The sequence below is a fragment of the Halichoerus grypus genome, chromosome 11 (assembly GCF_964656455.1).
Source record: "Halichoerus grypus chromosome 11, mHalGry1.hap1.1, whole genome shotgun sequence".
Lineage (NCBI taxonomy): Eukaryota > Metazoa > Chordata > Mammalia > Carnivora > Phocidae > Halichoerus > Halichoerus grypus.
In genome coordinates this window covers 38,320,327-38,346,252 of record NC_135722.1, presented here as the reverse complement: position 1 = coordinate 38,346,252, position 25,926 = coordinate 38,320,327, and the positions used below count along the sequence as shown (strand labels likewise).

The 25,926-nt window shown below is 47.5% G+C and overlaps 1 protein-coding gene and 1 long non-coding RNA gene across 3 annotated transcripts in view; one reads left to right on the top strand and one right to left on the bottom strand.

Annotated features, from left to right (window-relative positions):
• PTPN5 (protein tyrosine phosphatase non-receptor type 5) overlaps window positions 1-3,094 on the bottom strand; it is a 54,342-nt gene extending 51,248 nt beyond the window's left edge. The window contains exon 1 of one of the 2 annotated variants that reach the window (XM_078058316.1): window positions 3,077-3,094. The gene's annotated coding sequence lies outside the window, so the exon portion shown is untranslated. Of the gene's footprint in view, window positions 1-1,863; window positions 2,102-3,076 lie in introns of those variants that run through there. The other variant, XM_036077542.2, reaches the window with a different exon arrangement.
• On the top strand, window positions 2,258-25,663 carry LOC144379430 (uncharacterized). Its single transcript, XR_013442390.1, has 3 exons — window positions 2,258-3,174; window positions 23,965-24,117; window positions 24,769-25,663. It is a non-coding gene; the product is annotated as an uncharacterized LOC144379430 (long non-coding RNA).
• The last annotated feature ends 263 nt before the right edge of the window (window positions 25,664-25,926 follow it).

Sequence of the window (25,926 nt, the reverse complement as noted above, 5' to 3'; positions counted from 1 at the left end):
GAAGAAACAGACCCAGAGAGGTTATGAGCATTCACTGAAACAGTCCAGCCAGTGAGGAGGAGACTGGGCCTGGAACCCAGATCCCTTCACTTTCAGTGTGGGAGCCCCTGCTCCGCAAAAAGCCAGGGGGCACTACGCATCAGGAAGTCCATGTAAATGGCGCTCCTGGAGCGCAATGCCATTTCTGTGGACCACATACGGTGTGAGTGGTGGTCCCTGGAGTTATGACACCTAGTCACCTTGCCAGGTGGCTCACCCCACTCAGAAAGGAAGCTCTTGAGACAAGAGCCTCAGGCCCCTAGAGACTGAACATTGCCCTCCTTGCCAACTACTATCTCATCCAACGGAGTCTCCTCAAGAGTGACTGACTTCATCCATTCACCACCCAGCTTGCACTCCTTCGACATACCTCTCGGGGCACCCTGTCTGCGCCAGGCATCGGGCTCAGCTCTGGGGACACCCAGCTGCCCTTGAGGGAGCCTTACCCTGAGCTACCACCTGAGCCTGGGGAGGCTGTAATTCAAGCTTCCCCAGCAGCTTTGTCAGCAACACCAAGAGACTGTACTCAACATACATCAAGGAGGAAGGGGTGGCCTGACATGAAGGACTTGGGGGACCTCCACAAAGGGATGATGCAAGGGGCCTGGTTAGATTAGAAGACCCAGGCCATTAAGGAGGAGGGGAGCATGACCTGGAAGGCATATAGTCAGGTCAAGGTGAGGAAAGGGGATGACTCTTGAAAGCCACACCAACTGGTCCAACTGAGGACACAGGACAGGCTCAATGACTCCTGGGAGAGCCCAACACCCTAGAATCTGATCTCCTGCCCAGAGCTGCTTCATTCTTGCAAATTAAATCCCCAAACCTGGAGTGCTTGCTTGCATAAGAGAGCTCTCCTCTGAGGCTGACTGAGGCAAACTAAAGGCCACCCTTTCCACCCCCCCCCACCCCCAGTAAGGATGGTAGCAAATGAATGGCACCTGCCGCTCCAAGTGGGGGCAGGGCTGGAATTACAGACTTCCCTGGTACACTCAGATGAATTTTGGGGTTCTGGGGCTTCAATGGGTATAGGATTGAATTATGTAGGAGAAAAATGAATAGGAAAGCCAGAGACCCTAGATTCTAATGCAGGCTTTGTCACTAACTCTGGTGACCTTGGTCAAGCCACCTCACTGGACCTCAGTTTCCCCATTTGTAAAGTGAGGGGGTTAAATGAGTTCCAAGGGCTCATCTGGTCCTGACCCTCTAAGCCACGTGATCCTTGGTAAGGTAAGCCCCCTGAGGGCTCTGACCGGGACAATCTCCGGATTTTGCAGCAGCCTGGGCCTCATCTAGGAAAAAGGGGCATGCTGGGGGAGGGGAATGCGCTGGGCTCTTATTTTGGGGGTGGGTGGGTGGCGGGTTGTTTAAGCTACACGGTCGGTCCGGGGGAGGCGAAGCGAAGGGAAGGCTGGGAGCCGCGTTTTACAGGCCAGCAGGCTAGCGGCGATCTCCTGCCTCCCTCCGGAGCTTCAGACCCCGGAAAGGCGACGCAGCCAAGAGCCGCGCACCAGCCTCGCTCGCGGAGGCTCGGACCCGGGACCACCGTCTCCATCCTTCCCCGGAACCGTGCACGGGCTTCGTGGGGAGTGGCTGCTGCTCTCTCCCCGGTACCCAGCGCCGAGCCCCCTCCCCGGCGCGGGGGCCCCCTCCCCCAGTCCGGGGGCGCAGGGAGCGCCATGGGGGCGTGGCGGTGGCGGGCTCCCGCTTCTCGGCCCTGGGGGTTGGAGGAGGTCTCAGTCGCGGGGCCGCCCCGGGAGGGACCCCGCGCCTTCCACCTACCGGCTCCCCACACAAAGGCGCCCACAGAGGCGCCACACTTACCGGCCAGAGCGGGCTCCGGGCGCCGGCGAGCGGGCGGGCGGGCAGGCAGGCTGGCGGGAGGATGTGCGCGCGCGAGTGTGCGTGTGTCTGCGTGTGTTCCTGTGTGTGTCTGCGCGAGTGTGTGTGTGTATGTGTGACGGGGGCCGCGCCGAGCTCTGTGCGTCTGCGTGTGCGGGGGCGTCCGTCCGTCGGTCCGTCCGCCCGGCGCTCCGTCCCGCGCTCCGTGCGCGCTCCCTTGCCCGGCCGCCCCACCGAATGCGCTTGGGCTGCGGAGTCGCGGGCGCAGCCTCCGGGTCGGCTCGGCACCCCCCAGCCCCGGCTCCGCCCCGCCCCCGGGCGGCCTGGCGCCGCTCCCCGGGAATTGCGCAGGGCCCGCGGGGCTGGCGGGCGGGGCGCGGGAGCTCCGGCAGCGCGCAGGGCCGGAGCGGGGCTGGATCTCGGACCCTTAGTCCCTGACCCGATCTCAGGCGCCCCCTCCCCCCTACTCTGCTCGGAGTCCCCGCGCGCGCCGCCCCCGCGCGGAGGTTGCCTGGACAGGGAGGGCGGGGGAGCGGGAGAACCGCATGCATTTCATTCATGATTTTCTCTTCACGGGAGCCCCGGGCCCGGGCTGCGCCGATACGGCGACCGCCAGAGGGACCCCAGCGGGGCCGTGCGCGCCGAAGCCAGTGCGGGACGTACAGGCAGACAGATGGGGGTAGAGGAGAGAGCGAGACAAAGGGGTCAGTGCTGGGCGGCGGGGAGTGTGCACGGAGAGGGTGCTGTGCCGCTCCCCGATGTTGGCCGCAAGATGCCAACATCTGCACGGAGTGGTTGCATATCCGAGCGCACACAGTGCCGGGTGCCCAGGACCTGCTCCAGGGCTCGGAGGAGGCACCCGCCTTCCCACTCTTCGCTCTTCAGTTTCTGGGAGCAAGACCTCGCTCCGCCAGGTCTCTCCTGCCTGACGCTCGCCCTGGGGCGCGCACCTGTCTTGGCTTTCTCCTGGGCATCGGGGGCCGGGACGCGCAAGGAGCTGCCCATGCGCCCCACAATCCCACATTTCCCAGGATGGCACCCTGCTAGCCGGAGGTTCCTGATATTCCTGATGGGGGGCTTTTTGAGGCATCAGGCTGCACACACAGCGGGGATCCTGAGCTCCATTTTTACATGGGGCAACCGAGGCGCAACACCACACAGCAACCACCCTGGTTCCAGCCACCATGTCTTTCACCTGGATTTCTGCAGTAGCCACCAGACTGGTCTCCCTGCTTCCAACCTTGGCCCCCTGCAGTTGATTCTCCATACAGCAGTCAGAGATCCTTTTAAAACGTAAGTCTTCTCCTTCACTGGAAATCCTACAATGGCTCTTCATTTAAGACAAGTGAAAGCTAAAGCTGCATAACAGCCTGCAAGGCCTCTCCTGAGCTGGCTACCTTTGAACTCTCTAACCTCACTCCCTACCACTCTAGTCACACTGGTCTCTTTTAATGCATCACCAACATGGCAGCCACCCTGTGGCCTCAGGACCTTTGCAAGGCTCTGCCTGGAAACTTCCCACAGTCACATGCCTAGCGGACGCCTTTACCTCTTAAATGTGTCACCTCAAAGAGGTCTTCTGTGACCATCCTATTTTATTTTTTAAAGATTTTATTTATTTATTTGACAGAGACACAGCAAGAGATGGAACACAAGCAGGGGGAGTGGGAGAGGGAGAAGCAGGCTTCCCGTGGAGCAGGGAGCCCGATGCGGGGCTGGATCCCAGGACCCTGGGATCATGACCTGAACTGAAGGCAGACGCTTAACAACTGAACCACCAGGCACCCCTGTGACCATCCTATTTTAAATTGGAGACCCACTCCCCCTATTTTCTCCGTGGTAGTCATGACCTTTATTTTGTGTTTCCTCACATTGGCCCTTCTCTATCAGCTCTCACCTCAGTCCTCAGGCATTCCAGTCCTCCAGGCTCACCAAAATTTTGTTCTCTAAACAAACTGTATTTTTCCCATTTCTATCCTTTTTTCATCCTGTGCTTTCTGCCTGGAAAGCCATGCCCCTATGTTTTACCTCGTTTGTAAAGTCCAGTTCAAATACATCCTTCTCCATGGGGTCTTCACTCATATCCCCGGGGATACTCAGTACTCATTCCTTTCTGTCTGCCGTGACAGCAGGTTCTTTTTTTCTTTCTTTCTTTCTTTTTTTTTTCTTCCAAGTGCACTATAAACTCCTGCGATAGGGCTGGGTCTCTTATCTCTCCCCAGTTCCCAGCACAGAAGGGACCATCAGGACATGCCTGTGGATCAAGGGCAGTGATTTGGAAGGCCTGGATCTTGATTAGTCTTTTTTTCCCTAGGAGGGGCACAGAGCCCAGGTAGGTCTTCTTGTTCTCCTCAAGTAGTTGCCTGTGGATCCAATATCAGATAACAAGGCCATGCTGCTTGGTCTGCACAGAAGCATGCATAGATATGTCAGTTGGTGCTCAAGGACTTGCCCTCCCTCCCGGAGAGCATCATCTCTGTCCTTCAGCGTAAGGTTCATTTTCCCTGATGGCATCAACGTAACAACAGCAGCGACCATAAATGAACATTTAGTATGCTCCAGGCACAGTTTCGTTGTATTTTCAACACACTGCTCTAGCTCATCTTCATAACTTTGGGAGGCAGGCATTTTGATATCCCCATTTTCAGAACAGAAACCAGAAAGAATAAGTGACTTATTTAAGGTCCTACAGTTGATATGTGAGGGGTGTGTGTTTCAAATTCAGGTCTAGCTAATTCCAAAGCCCGAGTTCATAGAGCAGGGGTGCCTTACTGGTGAAGGCCCTGGAGGCTGGTGGAGGGGAGGGGTGGAGGGCTCAGAGAGCCTGGGCAAGGTCAGCCTGGCCCAGATTCTTTTGGAACCCAGCTCAGGAGTCACAGAGGCTTGGCACTCTGGTGGGTCCGGGGCCTCACAGGTTTCTGTCAGTGATGCCTATGACATCCTGTGGTGGAGGCGAGTTGTCGCCCTTCGTGAAAATACCAGAAGGCCAGCACTGCCTCACAGACATTCCTAGCTGTGTGCTCTGGGTTCCAAACCCAGCCCCAGCTGTCAGATGTGATTAACAACGTTCATCTCAAAGGGTTACAGTCAGGATCTGTGCTGATATGTACAGTAATATGCCTGCCTGATACATACCTGCATGACTATACCTACAAAGCAGGAGAGGCTCCAAAAACGATCTGTCTCCTTTGCTTCTTGTAGGGCATTTCTGTCCCATAGGGTTTCTGCCCTGTACATCCTCTTATTAAAGAGTTTCAGATTCCCATTGTCCGGTAAGTGTTACTGTGGGGCGCAGTTAAGGAAGGAAAGTCTAACTTTTATGAAGGGCTTTAAAAACAAGCTATCCATGTTGCTTCCCTGTATTCTCTCCTTTCATCTGCGTGGGTACATTAGGAGGGAGGCACTGTTATTAACGACGAGGAAACTGAGGCCCAGTACTGTGGCCATGGCTTTCCCATGGCCACCGTACTCCCTAATGAACGGCAGGAATGAGATTCTGACCTGTGTCTGACTCAGTGCCCTGAGCAGCACCCATCTCTTCACCCTGTCAGCATGCAGAGTGAGCCCAATTTCCTTTCTCTTCTCTGATGGGGAAGAAGGAGAATTCTGTGAGTCCCATGGCAATGAAGTTGTCCTTGGGGGGTTGGGAGGGTTTAGGCTTACTGGGCCACTTTCTGTGACTCATGTACCCTTTCTTGAGGAAGGGAGGAAGAGGGGTTTGGGAAAGAGGAGGAGCAGGGGAGAGAAAGAGGGCCTGATCAACCAGAGAGCGTCTTGCTGGTGGTTTTTGATGGGCTCTTAGAGATTAGAGTCAATATTTCTTGCTTTGGTCTCACTTGGAATTCACTCTACTGATAATGAAATGTTCTGCTTCAGTGAAAATGTTCCCCTATCCAGATTTTATTTATTTACTTACTTATTTATAACCCACCCCAATCCACAGAGGATTTGAGGTAGCTTACCACAGGATCAGAAACCATAAAACAATGTTAAAATAGAATCAGGACCAAGGAAGATGTAAATAAACTTTGAGAGACAAGACCAAGGCTTGATAATTACAGCTGATTTTTATCGAGTTCTTCCTGATTGCAAAGAAATTTGTGTACATTATTTTATTTAATCCGTAAAAAGAGCCCTGTGAGGTAGGTGCTATTATCATCTTCATTTTGAGGCATAGGGAACCCAGGGCGAGAGAGATGAACTATGATGCCCAAAGTCACGTAGCTGGTGAGCAGTAGAATCAATATTTGGTTTGGTTTTGGAACTCACACCCTTCACCACTGTCCGGCCCTGCCTCTCCAACGGACAAAAGACCACAAATATGCAGACCACAGGGGCCTCCAGAGCACTGGGCTTGAGGCTCAAATTTAGTTCTGATCTTCTTGGATGTCAAAAAGAGAGGGAATAACACATGGAACTCATTCCCTCACACTGTTCAAGTCTTTGCTCAAGGTCACCTCCTCGATGAGGCCCACCCTGACTACTCTTCTTAATAGTGGAGGCTGCCTCTGCCTCGTCCCTGCTGCTGCCCAGTCCCCCTTTACCTTTTCTTTTATGATGGCACATTTTACCTTCTAACATATTGGGTAGTATATAAGCTATATTGTATATTGGTTGTAACATAAGGCACTCTTTAACATATTCTTTTTTTTTTTAAAGATTTTATTTATTTATTTGACAGAGACACAGCGAGAGAGGGAACACAAGCAGGGGGAGTGGGAGAGGGAGAAACAGGCTTCCCACGGAGCAGGGAGCCCGATGTGGGGCTCGATCCCAGGACCCTGGGATCATGACCTGAGCCAAAGGCAGATGCTTAACGACTGAGCCACCCAGGCGCCCCTCTTTAACATATTCTTTATTCATACCTTTATTTGTAAATTTTAAATTAACTTATGTGTTTGATATGGTCACTGTTTCAGTGTCCGTCTTCTCCCACTAGAATACAGGAATCACACGGGCAGACATTGTCATCCGTTTGGATCATGGATCTATCCCAGGTGTCACAGACAATGCCTGGTGTGTAGTAGGTGCTCAATAAATTTTTGTTGCTTGCTTGAATGATTATTTCAGCGAGGAAGAAACAGACCAATATGTCTAAAGTAGGTCACCTTTTTTTTGCTAGCTTGTATTTTCTTTCTTTCCTTTCTGCTTTCTTTTCTTCGTTTATCCAAAAAGAATTTTCCATAAAGAAGTTGAGGCAGCTCTAGCACTTAGCTCTCAGAGCACAGCTTCAGGAGGCTTTTTCGGATGGTAGTCTCTTAGGGTCCCCGTGGCCAGTGACCTTAGTGTCATTGTTATAGCAAATGCATAAATGGGATTCATGAAGCTGATTTTGGTGAGGTCTCTCAACAAAAGCTGGGCATTATCCCACAGCCAAATTGGCAAAGGTAATTTAGTTTAGGGGTCTAGGAATAGTGTCCAAGTACCTTTCCCAAGGACTTGGAATTTGGAGCAGATGCTGTGGGGATGGGGATGGGAAAATTAAAAGCAGAGTGTTTATGTGAAATAATTGACTTAAAAGGAGAGGACATCTTTGTGTTCCTAAGAGCTCCCCTCTGGAGTCATATTTCCTGGCTGTAAGCCTAAAGAGTGAAAAGCCAAGGACATTAACAACATTTGTCAGAGGAGAAGCTGAGCTGAGACCAATTGCTCAGGTGGATGCGGGTTGGGGGTGTGATGTGATCTTTTTGTAGGAGCTGGCCTCAGATCTGGGCCAAGCCTCTGAGAGCCACGGACACCAGCCTGTCAACTCAAGGTGAAGGCCAAGGGCACCTGGCTGCCAATCCTAGGGAGAAACATCTGAAACACTGTCTCAGGAGGAGTGGGAGTCAGAACTTTGATCACTCCTCTAGGATCCTATGAAGCAGATTCACTTAACAAATATTTTATGGAGGGCCTCCTCTGAGCTGGCCACTGTTCCAGAAGTTGGGTACACATTAAAGAACAAGACAGTCAGCTTCCCTCCTCTCATGGAACATACATTCTAGGGGGGGCACACTGCCAAGGAACCAGGTTAAAATAATGAATCAAAGGATAATTTCAGACAGTGGTAAGTGCAGTGAAGGAAAAGAAAAGAGAGCTGGGTGATGGAGAGTAAAGGCAGAGGGAGGCTGCTTCTGCCTGGGTGTTCAGGGAGGGCCTCTCAGAGGCGGTAACATTTGAGCAGAGACTTGAGTTATAAGAAGAAAATGGCCATGCAGAGTAGGGAAGAGCTTAGCAGGCAGAACTTTCTCTTCTAGGCAGAGCAGGAAGGCCAGGGAGAGATGAGGTGGGAGAGGAGGCTGGGGGAGTTTGGGTTTCCTTCTAGTGTGCTGGGAAGCTATAGGAAGTTTCTCTGTGGGGAACGTGATGGGGCTTGACTTGAACACGGCATCCTAGAGAGCGGCAGTAACAGGGAAGCACAAGGATCCCAGCCCTCCGCTCCCAAAGGGCCCCCAGAAGGTGTCCCGTCTGGTGCTTCCTAAGCTGGCTGCATCTCAGAATCACTGAGGGGAACTATTTAAAAAATATAGATTCTCAGGGTCCCCCCTACCCTCCAGAAAGTCTGACTCAGTAGGATCGAGGCGAAGCTCTATCTTAAGATGCTGCTGCTGATTGGCTGGGAACAACCAGTGGTCAAGGTCCCCACTTTAGGGGAAGTATGCGGAGGTGCAAGAAGGAGAACTGCCTTGTCTGAGGCCACAGGGTGTCTCCTGACCCTGGAGCACTGATGGCCAGGGGTATCTGGCAACAAGCCACAGGAGTGACTATTGGCTAACGTAGGCAAGAGGGAATTTATTGGAAGGTCATGGGGGCAGCTTGTGGTTGGAAGGGAAGGCTGAAGAGCCATACTTGGAAAGGTGGGAGTCAGGTTTGTGGGTTTGCAGAGTTGGAGCATCTCCATTGTCCCATCCGGGTGTCCCCATAGAGATGCATTAGCACCTAACTTGGTTTTCTTCCTTCCTGCCACTCAAGACTCAAAGTTCTGGGACAGCGAGAGACCGATTGGCTGGGTTCTGATTGTGGACTCACCCCATTGGCTAGTGGAGGGCACACCCTGATTGACAGTCCTATTCAGACTTCACTCAAGACTTCATCCAAAAGGAAACCAGGAGTCTGGCACCAAAAGAGCAACCACAAAGGTGCACTGCCTGTGGCACCTCAGGGGGTTGTAAAGATCACTCATCGCCATCATTGTCACCATCATCACAGTAACGCTTCCTCATTTACAGTGGGCCACGTACTATTCAAAGCATGGAACATATATGAGCTAATCTAACTCATACTTTAAGGCTATGAGGCAGGTACTGAAGTAGGTACTGAGCTTGGAAACTGAAGCACAGAGAAGGTATGTAGCAACTAATGTCTAGATTCTGCTTTTACAGATTCCAAAGGTCATTTACACCTGTTGCCTAGTTCACTCCTCATTTTTAACCTGTAAGGACAGGCATTTTTACAGGTGGAGAAAGTGAGCGTGCACATGCTGTAGAATCTAGTTAGTAAGAAGGGGAGTCCTTGGATTCATACATTCACTCATTCATTCAGCCACTCATCCATCCATCCATCCATTCACTCATTCATTCAGCCATCCATCCATCCATCCATCCATCCATCCATCCATCCATCCACTCATTCATTCAGCCACTCATCCATCCATCCATCCATCCATCCATCCATCCATCCATCCATTCACTCATTCATTCAGCCATCCATCCATCCATCCATCCATCCATCCATCCATCCATCCATCCACTCATTCATTCAGCCACTCATCCATCCATCCATCCATCCATCCATCCATCCATCCATCCATCCACTCATTCATTCAGCCATTCATCTATCCATCCATCCATTCACTCATTCATTCAGCCACTCATCCATCCATCCATCCATTCATTCATTTATCAAGCAGCAAGCAGCTGTCAGGTTCTGGGAATTCATTGGTTAACAAGCTGCAGTTTCTTCTCTCCAGGAGTTCACTAACCCCAGGTAGAATGTTTGTGGCAGTGGCAAGAGAAGAGTCTAGAACATGAGGCTGGCCCAGAAACAAAACAAAACAAAACAAAACCAAGGGCCTCGTGTTAAGGAGCTTGGATTTTGTCTTGAGGGCAACTGCAGAAGGATTTTAAGCTGGGAATGTGTGCCTTATGAAGACAACTCTGACTGCAGTATGAAGAATGGACTGGAGGGGTAAGAACGAAGGTAGGGAGACAGTTGTGGGGTAATTCGGGTGAGAAAGCATGGCTGCCTGGATTAGGATGTTGGCACTGGAGATGGAAGGAAGTGAACAGAGTTGACAGGTAAAAACTGGAATTGACAGGACTTGCTGGTTGGCCGAGGGTGGGGGGTGAGGGCGGGTTTTAGGATGAGCCCCGGGATTTTGACTTGGGCAACTAGGTGAGGTGTGGTGCCCTATATTGGGGGTGAAGGCTAGCTGAGGAACCATTTGGGTGTGGGAGATGATAGCTCAGTTTTGGCCATGTGGTGTTTGAAGTTCCAGTACGACAGCAACAGGGAAGGATATAGAAGTTTGTAGACCTTTTGCCTCCAGACCCTGTGATTTTCCCAGAATGCCTTGCTAATTGAGAATCTCCATCTCTGAGGAACATTTAGAAACTCAGAGACTGTCAGATAAACCTGAGAGACACCCTACTTCATCGCCCTCCCATTCCAGATGAGAAAACAGGCCAGAGAAATGTGGTTCCTGGAAGGTCACACAGCAAGTGGATGGTTGAACTAAAACCAGAACATAGGGCTTCCCGGAAGGCCCCTTCCCTACCATCCTACAGGACCCTCGTCCAGAGGTCACGCACCAGACACTTGCAGCCGAAGCCAGACTCCAGAAGGACTCTGTCTGGCCTGCAACTAATTCAAACTAGTTGTCTTCATTAAAAAAAAGATTAGGACATTTCAAGTACAAATCCATATTTAAAAAAAAAGATAACAGAAGATCTGGCAACTTCAGGCTCACATGCCTACATGACAGTGACCAGCGACGCTGCATAGTAGCTGTCCCCTTGAAGTGGGACGTGTTCAGTTTGCCACAGTCCCCACTCTTTTCCCCGTCACCGGGGGCGTGTGCTATTTGCCATTTGTCAGCAGGCTTGCTCTGTTGTTTTCCTTAAAGAGCAAAGTCACATATTTTTGGTATCATAACTAAAATATCTCTTATCTGTCCCCAGCTTGCTTCATTTCCCTGGCTTCTGAAAGCATTTGAGTTAGGACCCTACCCCTTCCCCTCTGTGAACCACACATTCCTCTTTTTAAAGCGAGGCATTTGAATCCGATGACTCCAAGGCCGTCCAAGTCTGCACTTCAGAAATGAGTCGTGCTATTGACAATGCGTAATTGTTCTGCAGATGGTTTTTGAGGGATTGCTCACCCTTGACTCTTTTGTCCTTGAATTATGATTTATCTAAGCCCTTGGAAGAAAAATGCCTTTTGTTTTGGGAGTTTATCCTTCATCTTTTGATTTTGAAAAAAAGATGAGTACTTCAAACAATGCAGTGTAGCTGCAGTTGTTAGGAAGAGCGCAGTACCAGAGGCTGCCTGGAGACAAGCCAGCAGAAAACTCTAGTCTCCCTTTCTCTTCCCTTCCTCTCCCCTCCCCTCGCCTCCCCTCTCCTCTCCTCCCCTCCCCTCCCCTCCCTTCCTTTCCCTCTCCTCCCCTCCCCTCTCTTCCTCTCCCCTCTCTTTCCCTCCCTTCCTTTCCTTTCCCATCCCTTCCCCCATCCTTCTCTCTCTTCTCTCTCTCTTTTCTCTTTTGAGCAAAGATGTCATAATAAAAAACCTCTTCTAAAAAGACCAGTCTTATTACCAATAGAGTTTAGGCTGCCCTGAATCCAAAGGGTTATTTCTAAAGACCACCCCTTCCCCAGCCAAACTATCAAATACTCAGTGAAATGAACTCTTGAGTTTTAATTCTGGCTCTGCCGTTAGATGGTCGGTTCATCTTGGGCAAGTAATTTATTTTTCTCTGGGCTTTGGTTTCCCTGTCTATAACATGGAAGGTTGGAGGAAATGCTTAGATGCTCTTGCATTTCCTTATGGCCCTAACATTTTAGAAGACTGCCGGAGATTTAGAGAATAAGGTAGCACCAGCAGGTAATGTCTCTGTGACTCTCCTTCAGGGTCAGCAAGACCCCGAGATCTCTTCACCTTGAAATTATAATAGTCAGCAGAACGTCTTTGGCTTTCTCTCCTCTGGCTCTCCAAGTTTTTTGTTTGTTTGTTGTTTGTTGTTTGTTTTGATTTAAGTAATCTCTACACCCAACATGGGGCTCGAACTCATGACCAGAGATCAAGAGTCTCATGCTCCTCTGACTGAGCCAGCCAGGTGACCCCCACCCCTACCCTGGTTATTTAATCAGTGGTGAAGGAAGGATTTCTATCCACCCTCTCAGTAGATGTGATGTGCCCCCAGTATCTGTCTCACTGGGTAATCTTACTTTTAACATCATCCCTTTGTTGTAGGATCTAAATGTCTGTAATTAATTCTTCAAATTCCATATTGCCCTCAGACTGCAGGTCCCCAGCCACAAGGATGGAGACGATTTAAGCAACAAGTGCACCCCCTGGTGACCAATGTAAAAATTGCAGAAAGGCTCAGTTCAACAAATGCTGAATTTAAATCCTGCCTCTGCCTAACCCTCAAGGTAAGATTTTTAGAAAGGGCATAGAAGTCCTATAAAGTATTATACAGCCTAGAAATAGGAAAGTTATTGTTTATGAAGGTTGTATGTCCACTCCCAGAGCCAACATTTGCCCATGTGACATGTCCACCCCCAGGGCTCCTCAGTTCTTGACTTAACAGTTGGGGTAGTGGGTGTGTTGAGCCCCACACTGCCATCCTCCAGTTAGTCCTGCTTCTCAGTGCACCAGTGGGACTGGTTATTCAGGAACATAATCAGTTCTCAGCTGTTGGAGAGGTAGAAATGCATGTTGCAGGAGTCCTTCTTAGTACTGCTAGAAAAGGGTAGGGATAATGTTAGAATCACTTATTCAAATGATCAAATACTGAGCACTTACTATGTTCCAGAAACTTCCTATGTGACAGGTGTACAAGTTGTGAACAAAACAAAGACCTTGTTTTATGAGCTTATATTTTATTGGTGAGGGGAACAAGCCCCAGTATTCTTTTCTAATCAGAGATGCTAAGATTCATCAATTGCAAGTAATGGTCGTCTGGTTTGGCAAAAATTTGTGACAATGATTTGGCCAGGGACTGGGGGCCCTAAGGAGATTTAGTGTAGCAGGCTGAAAACAACTGAGGTCTCAGGGCATCACGCTGACAGACAGAAGCCCTACCCCGTGAAGCTATTCTGGGTCCTGAAAGTGGAATCCGAAGGAGACTGGTTCAAGGTCTTCATTCTCCCAGGTATGATAAGTCTGAGGAAGAGCCTGTGGATGAGAGGAGAAGAGAAAGAGGAAGGTATACAAACATCAGGAGTTGCATATAGTCACAAATCACCAGAGCTGGAAGACCATCTTAGAGATGATCTCCTGTAATACCCCCATTTTAGAGACAGAGTAACTGAGGTCCTGGCCTGAAATCACAATTAATGATCATTAGCACAGTGGGATTAAAAGTTGAATTTGTATAAATTGATAAGGAGAACAAATATAGATAAGTGTAAATATTATGATTCCAATTTTGATTAAAAATCATATGTGGTTATATTTTAGAGGTGGGATCATAAGGGTTTTAATTTTTGGGGCACACATTGATATACTTTCAAAATATTCCACAGTGAGACTGAGTAAATGTAAAATAAAAATAAACATTATTCAAAAGAACTTGTATTTTCAATGATTCAAGGGAAATAAACCAAAATCCGATAGCAGTGGTGGGATATATATATACATGTACATACATACATACATACATATATATATATTTCTTTTTTCTACTTTCATGAATCTTCTGCATTTTATTTAATAACTGTTGTAGACATCGCTGGTCTTCCCAATATGCCGTTCCTCCCTTATTCTGGGCATACAGCAGGATTCCCCTTTCTTGGGGATTACTCTCCCTTGGTGGCCCTTGCCCTTCTTGTATTCCTTATTCTGCCCAATAGGTTATGACCTGTGCGGTCAATGGAGCCTGAGGGCTACAGCGTTCAATTTCCAGCGTGAGCCTCCCCAGCAGCAGTGAACTCTAAGCCTCACGTTGAGATGGAAGTACCTTAAGCTGGAAGTTTCCTGCACTGCCGGGGGCTGGGCCTGGAGGGCAGCCACTCTGAACAGGGGCCCAGACATGCTGTGGACTTTGATGAAAGGGAAATACCCTTTTCCCCTGTGATGTCACTGAGATTTTGGTGGTGCTTGTTACCCCAGCATTCCCTAGTCTACAGCGACCAGTACAGCGATACGTATCAACTTATAAAGTAAAAAGAATCATCATCATTTTGTAAAATGTAATCAACGAAATGTACAATATTCAGAAATGTTTGTCAAATTTCACATTAAGGTATATTTGTAGTGAATAGTCATCCTAAGTTTGATTTAAAATCGAGATAATTTTTTTTTCAATTAAGGAATATTGATGTGTAATGACTAGTTTACCGAATTGCAGACTTGGACTATTGGGAGGGGCCTCACACTTGCATCTGGCACATTCTACAAGTTCATATAGAGATATATCAAAACCATCCAATACAAATGAATTGTCTAAACTAATGGATTCCAAAACCTTGATAACCAGTAATACCAGGAGAACTTTACAAAAAGTGAGACTTCTCAGTCACACCTGTGGAGTTTTGGTGAAGGAGGCCTCGTACAGGACCTAGCAAAAGGCATTTGAAGAAATCTGCCATGTGATTTCAATCCCAGGTCTGGGAATCACTTGTCAAGAGGATGACTTCAAACTGCATTTGTCATTCAATTTAAGTTTCGTTTAAATTTTGTGTTCACCTTGAAATTGAAATCACTTTTGCATTTTCAGATTGGGTTCTCTCGAAGTAGAATCCAAGGTGAGGATCCATGTGCATGTGATGTGCTAAGGCGTGCTCTCCGGAGAAACCTGTAAGGGAACAAGGGAAGTCAGACAGGGAAGAAGAAGCAGCCGAGCCAGAGGATGATGTCAGCAAAGTCTAGCCTCAGCATGATCTTGCAGGGAGCTCTGGAGTGCAAATGGCAGCCCAGAGTTGTCCCACCTTGAGCCAAGGGAGCTGGGCTTCTGTGCACCCCCCAGTGATGGGCAGTCATTTGTCACAGGCAGCCTGGACTGCGGGTAATATAAGCTGTGAGGTGGCTCCAATCAGCCAAGGACAACTTGCTGGTGGAGTAGCAAGTGTGAGCTGTTAGCAGGAATTCAGTTAGCAGCGGGGGGTAAGCGTAGCAGATTGGGGAAAGGGATCCCCGGGGCGCCAACAGCGTCTGCTCTGGTCCAGCTCTGGCACTACTTAGATCCACTTGCTTCTCGTGTTGAATTCACTCCACCTTGTCTCAGCTTCTCCGGGATTCTGGATGGCCACGGTTTGTAGCGAAAGCTATAAGAGAAGGATATGGGATGAGTTGCAGCCCCCAGTTCTGTGGCTGGCCCCAAGGCTGCAGCGGATGCTTATCGTCTCCTTTCTGTACCAGCCATGACAGCTTCTCTTCACCTCTGCTAGCATTTCTGCTGGTCTAGGTGGCTTGATGGTGGAATGACCTAGACACTCAGGGGGTCTGAACCCCTTTTTATCATGTTCTTATTAGGCCGTTGTTACTGTATTTTTTCCCATTTACAGTTAAACTTGGCATGAGAGTAAGAAGGGACACTCCAATGGTCCAATAGTTGCTTTAGATTACCCAATGGTAAACATATTCCTCCCTACCCCCAATATGTGGTAGCAACCCTACATCCTCATGATAAGGACCAATTACTCCTGGAAGTATGGTGGTGCCTTTCTTTGACTGGTGGTGTGCTGGCACGGAGAGCATGAAATGTCTAAGGAGGAAGCCAGCGTTTTAAGTTCAGTGAGCTACTTATTTTATTCCCTGGTGTAAGCATGCTCCTTCTGGGGACCGGGACCTCTAGATTCCCAGAGTCCAGAGTTGTAGGCAAGGGAAGCACAGATTCCCTAAGTGGGTCACTGGGAGTAAAGGTAAGTGGGGCCACTCTTACTTTAATCTCTTCATTCCCGGACCCAAGTATTCTACCTATGGAGGACATTCCACCTATAGTGGCCATTGGTTTGAGAACAGCTGGCTTTTCAGCTACATCTTTAAGAGGCACGTTCACCACTATCAGGTTAGCAACTTTGGGAATAACGTGATATGTGATAAGAGCAATGGAGTCCACGTGCCCATTGCTTTGCTCTTTCGCCATTGATAAGGTTCCTTGGTCCAAAGCAATGTTATCTGTAGTTTCACGTTGGGAAATGAGATACTGTACAGGGAGGGGAATGGGGTGAGGCGAGTGAGGTGCCTAGGATGCAGATTTGAAGATGACACTCACTCTTTGGTACTCCAGATGCCTCACCTGCCTCACCTTGGTCCTGACCCTGACGCTGTGAGCCCTCGGATTACGGCGCTGGTGGAGGCACTCCAGGCAGGAAAGGCAAGCCGAAATACCTAGAATATGTGTCAATCTTAGTCAGCGTGAATTGCTGCCATTTCCAGGATGGAAGCTTCGAGTTATAGCTCACATGTCAGTAGATTGCTCGTTGGCCTCCTTGGGGGTCTGAATGTTGGTCTTTGCTGCTGACGGGTTGGACATGAGAAGCAGCCGTAGCCAGATCAGTCTTGGTGAGAAGAAACGGTGCTGCAGGACCCAGGCATACCCCCCATCTCTGTCACCGTAGCTGTTCCACTCATGGTCCCATTTCACCCACACTAAGGTGTCCAAGGACAGGGGCTGGCTGACATCTAATGGATCCTGTCCTCTTGGTTGTTTTCATGCCACTTCTGCAAGGATGTCCTCTGCTGGGCATGTATGTGTGATACAAAGCATGCAGTTAGTGGTTTTTAGTATATTCACAGAGTTGGGCAAACGTCACTACAATCCAATTTTAGAACATTTCATCACCCCAGAAAGAAACCCTGTACTCTTGAGCTCTTATTCCCCATTTCTGTTCTTCTCCCCCTCCCTGCTGCCCTGGCCCCAGGCAACCACTCACCTACTTTCTGTCTCTATGAATTTGTCTCTTCTGGGCATTTCGCATAAATGGAATCATAGAATATGTGTGCTCTTTTGTGTCTGGTTTCTTTCACTGAATGTAATATTTTCAAGATTCATCCATGTTGTAGCACGTTTTAGTACTTCCTTAATTTTATTGCCAAATGATAGGCCACTGTATGGATATACATTTTGTTTATCCATTCATCAATTGATGCATGTTTAGGTTGTTTCCATTTTTTTTGCTGTTGAGTAATGTTTGTGCACAAGTTTTTGAGGAGATATTTATTTTCATTTCCCTTGGGTATATACCTGAGAGTGGAATTGCTGGGTCAGATGGTAACTCTGTGCTTATCATTTGGAGGAACTGCCAAACTTTTCCATGGAGGCTGCACCGTTTTACATTCCCTCCAGCAATGCATGAGTGTTCCTCTTTTCCTGCCACAGATACCTCTAGTGCCATGGGATCCGTGGGCCATATGGCCCAAGTGCCAGGGTTACACATACTGCAGACTGAAATTGCTACAGTGTCCTTTCTTGCTTCTTACCCTCAAAACTGGCATCCTTCCTCATCACTCTGGGTCTGAGCAGTATCCCCCAGTGGGAAATGTGCTGCTTCCAAAACCCAAAGAGGCTTAGCAAGCCTTGCACTTCTTTCTTGGTAGCAGGATTGTAAGTTACAACATCTTTTTTTTTTTTTTTAAGATTTTATTTATTTATTTGACAGAGAGAGAGAGATAGCGAGAGCAGGAACACAAGCAGGGGGAGTGGGAGAGGGAGAAGCAGGCTTCCTGCCAAGCAGGGAGCCCGATGTGGGACTCGATCCCAGGACCCTGGGATCATGACCTGAGCCGAAGGCAGACGCTTAACGACTGAGCCACCCAGGCGCCCGTAAGTTACAACATCTTATCTTTTACTTTTACACTATCTTATCTTTTACTTTGTGCCAGCATGCGTAAAAACCACCGAACCCTTAAAACTTCACAGATAAGGCAGGCAGGGCCCTGAATTTTTAAATATTTATCTCCTAGATATCCAGAGTACTTGTCACTTCTTGATCATCAGGTCAAATAAATATGATGGCATCAATATAATGGACCAATATGGTATTTTCTGGAATGTCTCTTTAGAATATTTTGCAACAGAGGGCATAATTGTTGTATACTCATGTCCTTCCCACCTGAAGCAAATTTCTTCTGACCTTCCTTCCTGATGGGTATTAAAAATAATGCATCTGCCAGATCAAAAGCAACACCATATACCAGAGGCCATGTTACTATGTTCTGGTAAAGATAGGAAATATAGCACAACAGCTGTATTTGGTAGATGTCAGTAATCCACTGTCATCTGCCATATTCATCTGCTTTTTACAGGGGCAAAATATGAATTAAATGCACATATGATCAAGACAATCACTTCTGAATCATTAAAATTTTTGAAGGTAGTACCAATCTCTGCCATTTCCCCTGGAATGCAACTTTTAAAAAATTTATTATTTTGTCTAGAAAGGGTATAGTTTCAGGGGACAAGTATAGCACTTTGGTTCCCCGGGTTTCTGGGTCAACTCAGACTTGTATATAATAGCCCTCAAAAGATCTAGGCATTCCCCGTCCCCAGACATTGTATTATCCTAAATCCTGGCAGTTACCCGAATACTTTGGGGAAGGACTGGAGAAATCACTACTATATATACTTACTGTGGTATTTCAAGGCACTTCCTCAAGGGGACTCAGTCTTTCTTTCTTTAAAAAATAAAAATTTTTTAAAAGGTTTATATTTTGAAAAATTTCAAGCTTACCAAAAGTTGCAAGAATAGCACAAAAAAATATTGTATGCTCTCTCCCAGAAGCCCCATTCAAGTTTCATCAAGAATGTCCTTTATGAGGGGTGCCTGGGTGGCTCAGTTGGTTAAGCATCTGACTCCTGATTTCAGCTCAGGTCATGATCTCAGGGTTGTGAGATTGAGCTCCAAGTTGGGCTGGCTCTACACTGAGCATGAAGCCTGCTTAAGATTTTCTCTCCCTCCCTCTGCCCCATCCCCCCCCCTTAAAAAAGAAAAAAAAAAAGAATGTCCTTTTTGGCATCTGGTCCAGGTTCACATGCCGTGTCTCAGTGGTCTCCTTCAATCTGCAACTTTCAGGGGCCCCTGGGTAGCTCAGTCGTTAAGCGTCTGCCTTTGGCTCAGGTCATCACCCCGGGGTCCTGGGATCGAGCCCCGCATTGGGCTCCCTCCTCCACGGGAAGCCTGCTTCTCCCTCTCCCACTCCCCCTGCTTGTCTTCCCTCTCTCGCTATGTATCTATCTGTCAAATAAATAAATAAAATCTTTAAAAAAAAAATCTGCAACTTTCATGACTTGTACATGGTTATGAAGATCATCTGGCCAGTCATGTTGTAGAATGTTCTTCAACATGGTTGTGTCCAGGATTTTCTCATGATTAGCCCTGGGTTATACATTTTGGTCAGAATACCACAGAAATGATGCTAATGCTGCATCCTTCTCATTGCAATCCTACATAATGTGGATTTGCCCTATGACTGGTGGTATTAATTTGATCACTTGATCAAGATGGTGTCTGCCGTGGTTCTCCACTATAGTTACTTTTCTCCCCCTTGTAAAATAGTATGAATTTTGTAGGGGAAATACTTTGAAGCTATATTAAATTCCTCGTCTCATTTTAATCCTCTAGTTTTAGCATCTATTGAAATTTCTTGCCTGAATTAATTATTACTTCAATGGTTGCCAAATGTTGATTTCCTAATTCCATCAATCTTCAGCTGGCATTCTACTATAAGGAAACACTTTTTCTGTTCCCCATTTATTTTTCCATTTATACATTTTTGTCATCATGGACTCACTGATTCCCATTGTTTCATGAGTTATAATCTGGTACTATCAGCATTTATTTTGATGCTCATATTGTCCCAGATTTTTCCAGTAAGAGTCCCTTTAAGCTGGTTTCTGTGTTTGTTTGTTTTTAAGATTTATTTATTTATTTCAGAGTGAGAGAGAGAGTGTGCGCACACATGCGTGACCATGGGGAAGGGCAGAGGGAGAGAGAGAATCTCAAGCAGACTCCCCACTGAGTGTGGAGCCCGACACAGGGCTCAATATCACGACCCAGAGATCATGACCTGAGCCAAAATCAAGAGTTGGACGCTTACTGACTGAGCCACTCAGGCACCCATCTGTGTTTGTTTTCTATGTCTCCATCATTCTTTGAGTGCTTCCTTACTTTCTCGAATAATACAATTTTCCCAAGTTCATCTTTGGCTTTTTTCCTGCATCTGTCCTGGGATCAGCCATTTTTTTCAAGGAGACTTCCTTTCTTTAAATGGGGAATGGTATGTAGAAACTAAAATCTATTGGAGTATTGCTGTTTAGAGCCCTGACCCCGCACCACCAGTTGTCAGAGCTAGAATATACATATGTGTGTATAGATGTATATGTATCTGCGTGTGTTTATACATAGACATTAATATAGATATTTCTGTATCTACATACGTATTGAAAACCATTAGCTTACACCTATACCTCTAATTCCAATTCAGCACCAATCCAACAATTGGATTGGATTGGATATAGCTTTCCCTGTATTTGCCTTTTCCAACTGTGAGAAATCTGGCTCCCATTATGCTCAATATATTTATTGCTGAATCCTCCCCTGCATATGACCAATAACCTGACCACACTAGGCCAGCATTCTGCTTGGACGCCCTCCTCATGCAGGCCCTGATCCTGCTCTGCTCGTCTCCTCACCCCCCTGCTCTGATGTCCTCCTGGCACGGGCTTGTCAGCCTCCCTTTCGATTGATGGGTGTTAGGTCTGAGACCTGGCTCAGGTCTGAAAACTGGGTAAAGCATCATGACACTCTGTTGAGATGGCTGACCTCAACCTTGGGCTCATTCATTCTTGATGTCTCTTGATTATATATATTAAGTGATATCTTCGATGCCGGCAAACATTTATTGCCCCGATGAATACCGTGCTCCACTTTCCATCTCCACAGATTCCTCCAGGTCAGGCCGCCTGGCTGCTATTCTGATACTGTCACCCATTGTGGGGATTAAAGTCATCTTGTCATTGATGATTAATGCTGCCATCTGGCCTCTACTACTCCAGAATGCTATCATCCCTTTTGAAACCAGAGAGCCCAGCTTCGTAACAGCATCTCCTGCTGCCAGTTTCAGCCCGCAGAGGACAGCCTCCACGGAGCTTCTCCACTGTGCTGACACCCTCCTCATCATTCATTCCTTTTCACCTTGGTAGAGGTAGTGTCCTCTGGGCTGTTCTGCGGTGCAGAGCCTGAACTGGGGGTTCTTGCACAAGTGATTAGATAATGGAGTGTTCTCATGAGAAACCCGTGAGAGAGTGAGGGGAGTGGAATGGGGAAGGGGCGGAGCTAAGCATGGAAATGGTTTCAGGTAAAATCAAGTCTCATCTTGACCTTAAGTAACATGGAGTCCGTCCTAGCTTGAGGCAAGAAAGAGGGGTTTTTGTAACTTTGATCCCCCTTGATCAGGCATCTCAGGGTAAGCTAGCTCCATTGACCCTAGGACCAGCCTCTGGAGAAGGTTGCAGATATGAGCTATTAACAGTGGCACCTGTACCAGTTGGTGGATGGACAGATGGAACAAAACCAACAAAAAGAGTTTCAGGGATCTGGACAGGTCACCAGCAGTGTCTGCTACACCTGGACAGGCTTCAGCCATAGGTAACTCTGAATCTGCTGATTTTCCCCAGGACTGGGGACATTTCCCCCGTCCATTCAACTCTGGTTCTACTACACGACTGTTCCACGACCTCTTCTTTCCTTAAGCCTCTGATACCTTTTCCATCATCCTCACTGTCAGCTGATGACCTCAACAAGGACGATGGAAACAATCAGAAGAGATATTCCCCAAAGTTCCACCTCCATACCTGTCACCTACCTGAATCTCTAACTATATACCTCCTCCTCCCTTCTGTTACTGTAGGTGAACCATCCCTTCTCTACTGTCACTATTCCTACTAAGGCCAGCCACGTGTGGTAGGAGTAGGAGGTTGGAAGGTGAAGCTCCACCCAGATGGCACGGCTGGCCTACCCGGGGCCACTCTGATCCAAGTGTAAGGGCTGTGGCAGGGTAAGGCATAGTCTAACCACTCTCTGATCTCCTGCTGGTCGCCTCCTATTGGCTGAACCAAGGAAGCCCAGGTGTTGGAAGGGAGCCTCCTGGGGGCACAGAGAAAGGCCGAGAAGGGTGGAGAACTGGTTGAGGTGGGGGCACGTAGACAGTAGCCAGCACAGCCATCTATATACTGATGATTTCCAAATTTGCATCTCCACTGGAACCTCTGAGTTCCAGACTCCTATAACTAGTTTCCTGTCAAATTAGTCTATCTATTGCTGCATAGCAAATTACCACTCATTTAGAGGCTTCAATCAGCACACATTTATTGTCTCAGAGTTTCTGGGGGTCAGGAGTCAGGGCATGGCTTAGCTGGGCTCTGCTTGGGTGGGGAGGGGGCTCTCACCAAGCTGCCACGGAGGCACATTTGATCTTTCATGTGGGATCATATTTGGCTCCAAGGGTTTCAACTAAAGACTATGGATCTGTCTTTATAAAATGGTAGTGGTTTGCCCTGCCAGCGATCTGAAGGATGTATTGTTCCCTGGGGGGTGAAGCCGAGACCATGGAGGGGAGGAGTCTTGGGCGCCAGTTGCCATTTGTTGACAGATAGTATTCTTCAGTCTGGGATGACTCTGCACAAGTCAGTACTATTCTGAGGACTGTTGTGGCTGCGACTTTTTGGGTAGTTTCAAGTTGTCTTCCTAGGGGAGCATGACTGAAACAATCGATCCTATCTCTGTCAGGGCGGTTGTGTGGGTCAACATTTACAGCGAGGACCCGAGGCTGGGCTGTTCCACCCTCTGCTTATGGAGTACCCCAGAGAGTGGCAAGGAGAAGAAGACACCTTCCTGGGGTGTCAGGACTGCGGTCATGTGGCTGTGGGACAAGTACAGTCATTCTTCACACACTTGCTGTGAGGTGGAACCTCTGATTTTCCAGGAGGGGGAGCAGAGAGAATAACCAGAGGGGTACAGTGGTTGTGAAAACGGTCCTGACTTTTCATTTTACTTGTTAGAGATGCAGGGGTCTCACACACTTGAATGAACCGGTCCCACAATTTGGTGTCACCCAAATGAATAGGATTTTTTTTTTTTTTTTGGTACCTCTGACAACTAGAGAAAACAATGTCTAATCAACTTTTTAGACTCTCTGACATTTAATATTCTGGCTTCTGCTTACCCTTCCATCCACATTTATTACTACTATCCCTCTCCTATTTTCTGGCATCATCCTTAAAAACCTTGTCCATAAAAGACATAATTAATGGATCCCAGAACCCTATCACACTGAGTGTGGCTGGAATTGGAGAATTCCCCTGAAGACAGCACTCAATAGACTCTACCAATCAATTGGCATTAACCTGAGGAGGAAACGTGCGCCTTGTTTATGCTCCCTGAGTAATTTTTGTGCCTTTCCTGAAATTACCTCCTGTCTTCCAGCTTCCCCTGTCACCATCTCTTGTTATTAAAAATTGTCTTTTCTTAAACTTACACACCTCCCAGAACTGTGTGAGTATCAAAAGATCAAAAAAATAGGGACGCCTGGGTGGCTCAGTTGGTTAAGCATCTGCCTTCAGCTCAGGCCATGATCCCGGGGTCCTGGGATCGAGCCCCGTATCGGGCTCCCTGCTCAGCAGGAAGCCTGCTTCTCCCTCTGCCGCTCCCCCTGCTTGTGTGCTCTCTCTCTCTCTGACAAATGGATAAATAAAATCTTTAAAAAAAAAAATCAAAAAAATAGTTGTAGAAAGGCCCTTCCCTGAAGCTGTGCCATGTTTGCGACCCCCCCTCTGTGCTCTGTTAGCTCGGAGATGGTAGTTCCTGGTAGCCGATATCCCCTGCCATCCTGAGAGCATGCCGTAGTGCAACATCTTGTCCGTTTCTACATCTCCCATAGGGTCAGAGCGGGTTGCCAGTGTTGATACCTGATATCGACTTGTGAATCAACTAATGACTGGACAGGAATGGCCGTCTGTCCAGCAGAATGTGCAACGTGGCATCGGTCCAGATTCCAAGCAGGCTGTGAATACCAGGGCGCAGTGCTGCAGAGGTCTGAAAAAAACCAGCCTGCATTTGACACTGATTTGTGTGGCTGGCTGGCTCACAAGTCCTTTAGTGCCCATGTTTCTACAACTACAACCTTTCTCCCTTTTGCTGGTGACAGATCCCACTTTCCTGAAAAGGGATGATGGTTTGTGAATAAACAGGAGCCTTCAGAATGCCCCACATTTTGTCTCTAGCAATTGGTCTAGGTGGTCATGCGACCAGTGCTGGACCAGTGAACATCATCCACTGAGGTTTTTGTTGTGGTTGTTGTTTGTTTGTTTTTTTTTGGGGGGGGGGGTTGTTGTTCTTCTAACTGGAAGTAGCACGGAAATTTCCTTTTCATATGGAGCCTCTAGAGAAGATCAGGGGAGGATAGTTTATCCCCAGAGGTCAAGGTGATGAGGGTTATTCCCATCTGTTGCAAGAGTTTGAGGGACTTTAAAAATGTTATGGTGAACGGGATTTTTGTTTCTGATGAGACTTCTGTGTTCACATGCACTGTGTGCATACTTAGAGGGAAAATGTGAAACAGTCCCACAGCGGGGCAGAAATCTTGGTCTTAATTTTAAGACTATACCTGGCTTTCTTTGGACTCCACCTTTGTTCTTCTCTCTTTCTGTCTCTTATTGCACTTTTTTTTTTTTTTTTTAAGTAGGCTGCACACCCAGTGTGGAGCCCAACATGGGGCTGGAACTCATGACCCCAAGATCAAGACCTGAGCTGCGATCAAGAGTCGGACACTTAACCAACAGAGCCACCCAGATGCCCCCCTCTTGGTGCACTTTAAATTTCTGAGTCCCAGTGGATTTTTGTTCTCATCGTCACTTTTATCCCCCGAGTCCCTGCTTTCAGCTTTTTTTTCATGTGATTTTCACGCACCAACTCACATGTATTAAAATCTCATACACAATCTTGGTTAGTGTAATAAATTTAATTAAGTTTTGGTGTCCATGGGAATTTGTCCCATTGTTTATCAGAAAGCAAAAACTAGAATGTAACTTGATAATAATAATTACTAACACTTATGTATCACTAGTAGTTCTAATCACCTTATATATAAACACACTTGATTCCCGAATAACCTTCTGAGCTAATATCAACATCAACATGATTTAAAAGTCTGTGCCATTGGGGTGCTTGGGTGGCTCAGTCAGTTAAGCGGCTGCCTTTGGCTCAGGTCATGATCCCAAGATCCTGGGATCGAGTCCCGCATCGGGCTCCCTGCTCAGTGGGAAGACTGCTTCTCCTTCTCCCACTCCCCTTGCTTGAGCACTCTCTCTCTGTCAAATAAATAAATAAAATCTTAAAAAAAAAAAAAAGCCTGTGCCATTATTATCTTTGTTATTCAATAAAGTTGGATTTAAAGGCCATTTTTTTTATCCTTTGATTTTGTCCTTTCCATATTGTTCTTTTTTTAAAAAAAGATTTATTTATTTATTTGAGAGAGAAAGAGAAAGAGTGGGAGGAGGAGCAGAGGGAGAGACTCTTCAAGCACACTCCCTGCTGATCACGGAACCTGATCTCACGACCCTGAGATCATGACCTGAGCCGACACTCAGGTCGGACTGAATGTCAGACAATCAACTGAGCCACTCACGTGTCCCATGTCCTCTCCATATTTTTCTAATCAACTTTATTGAACTAAAATTTACATATCACATTTTATGATATGTGCCCATTTTGTGTGCATGTATAGTCAAAGTGAGTTTTGACAGATACATGCATCCATATAACCATAACCCTCAGTCAAGATACAGAACTTTTCTATTACCCTAAAAAGGGTCTTCATGCTTTGTTGCAATCGGTCTCCCAA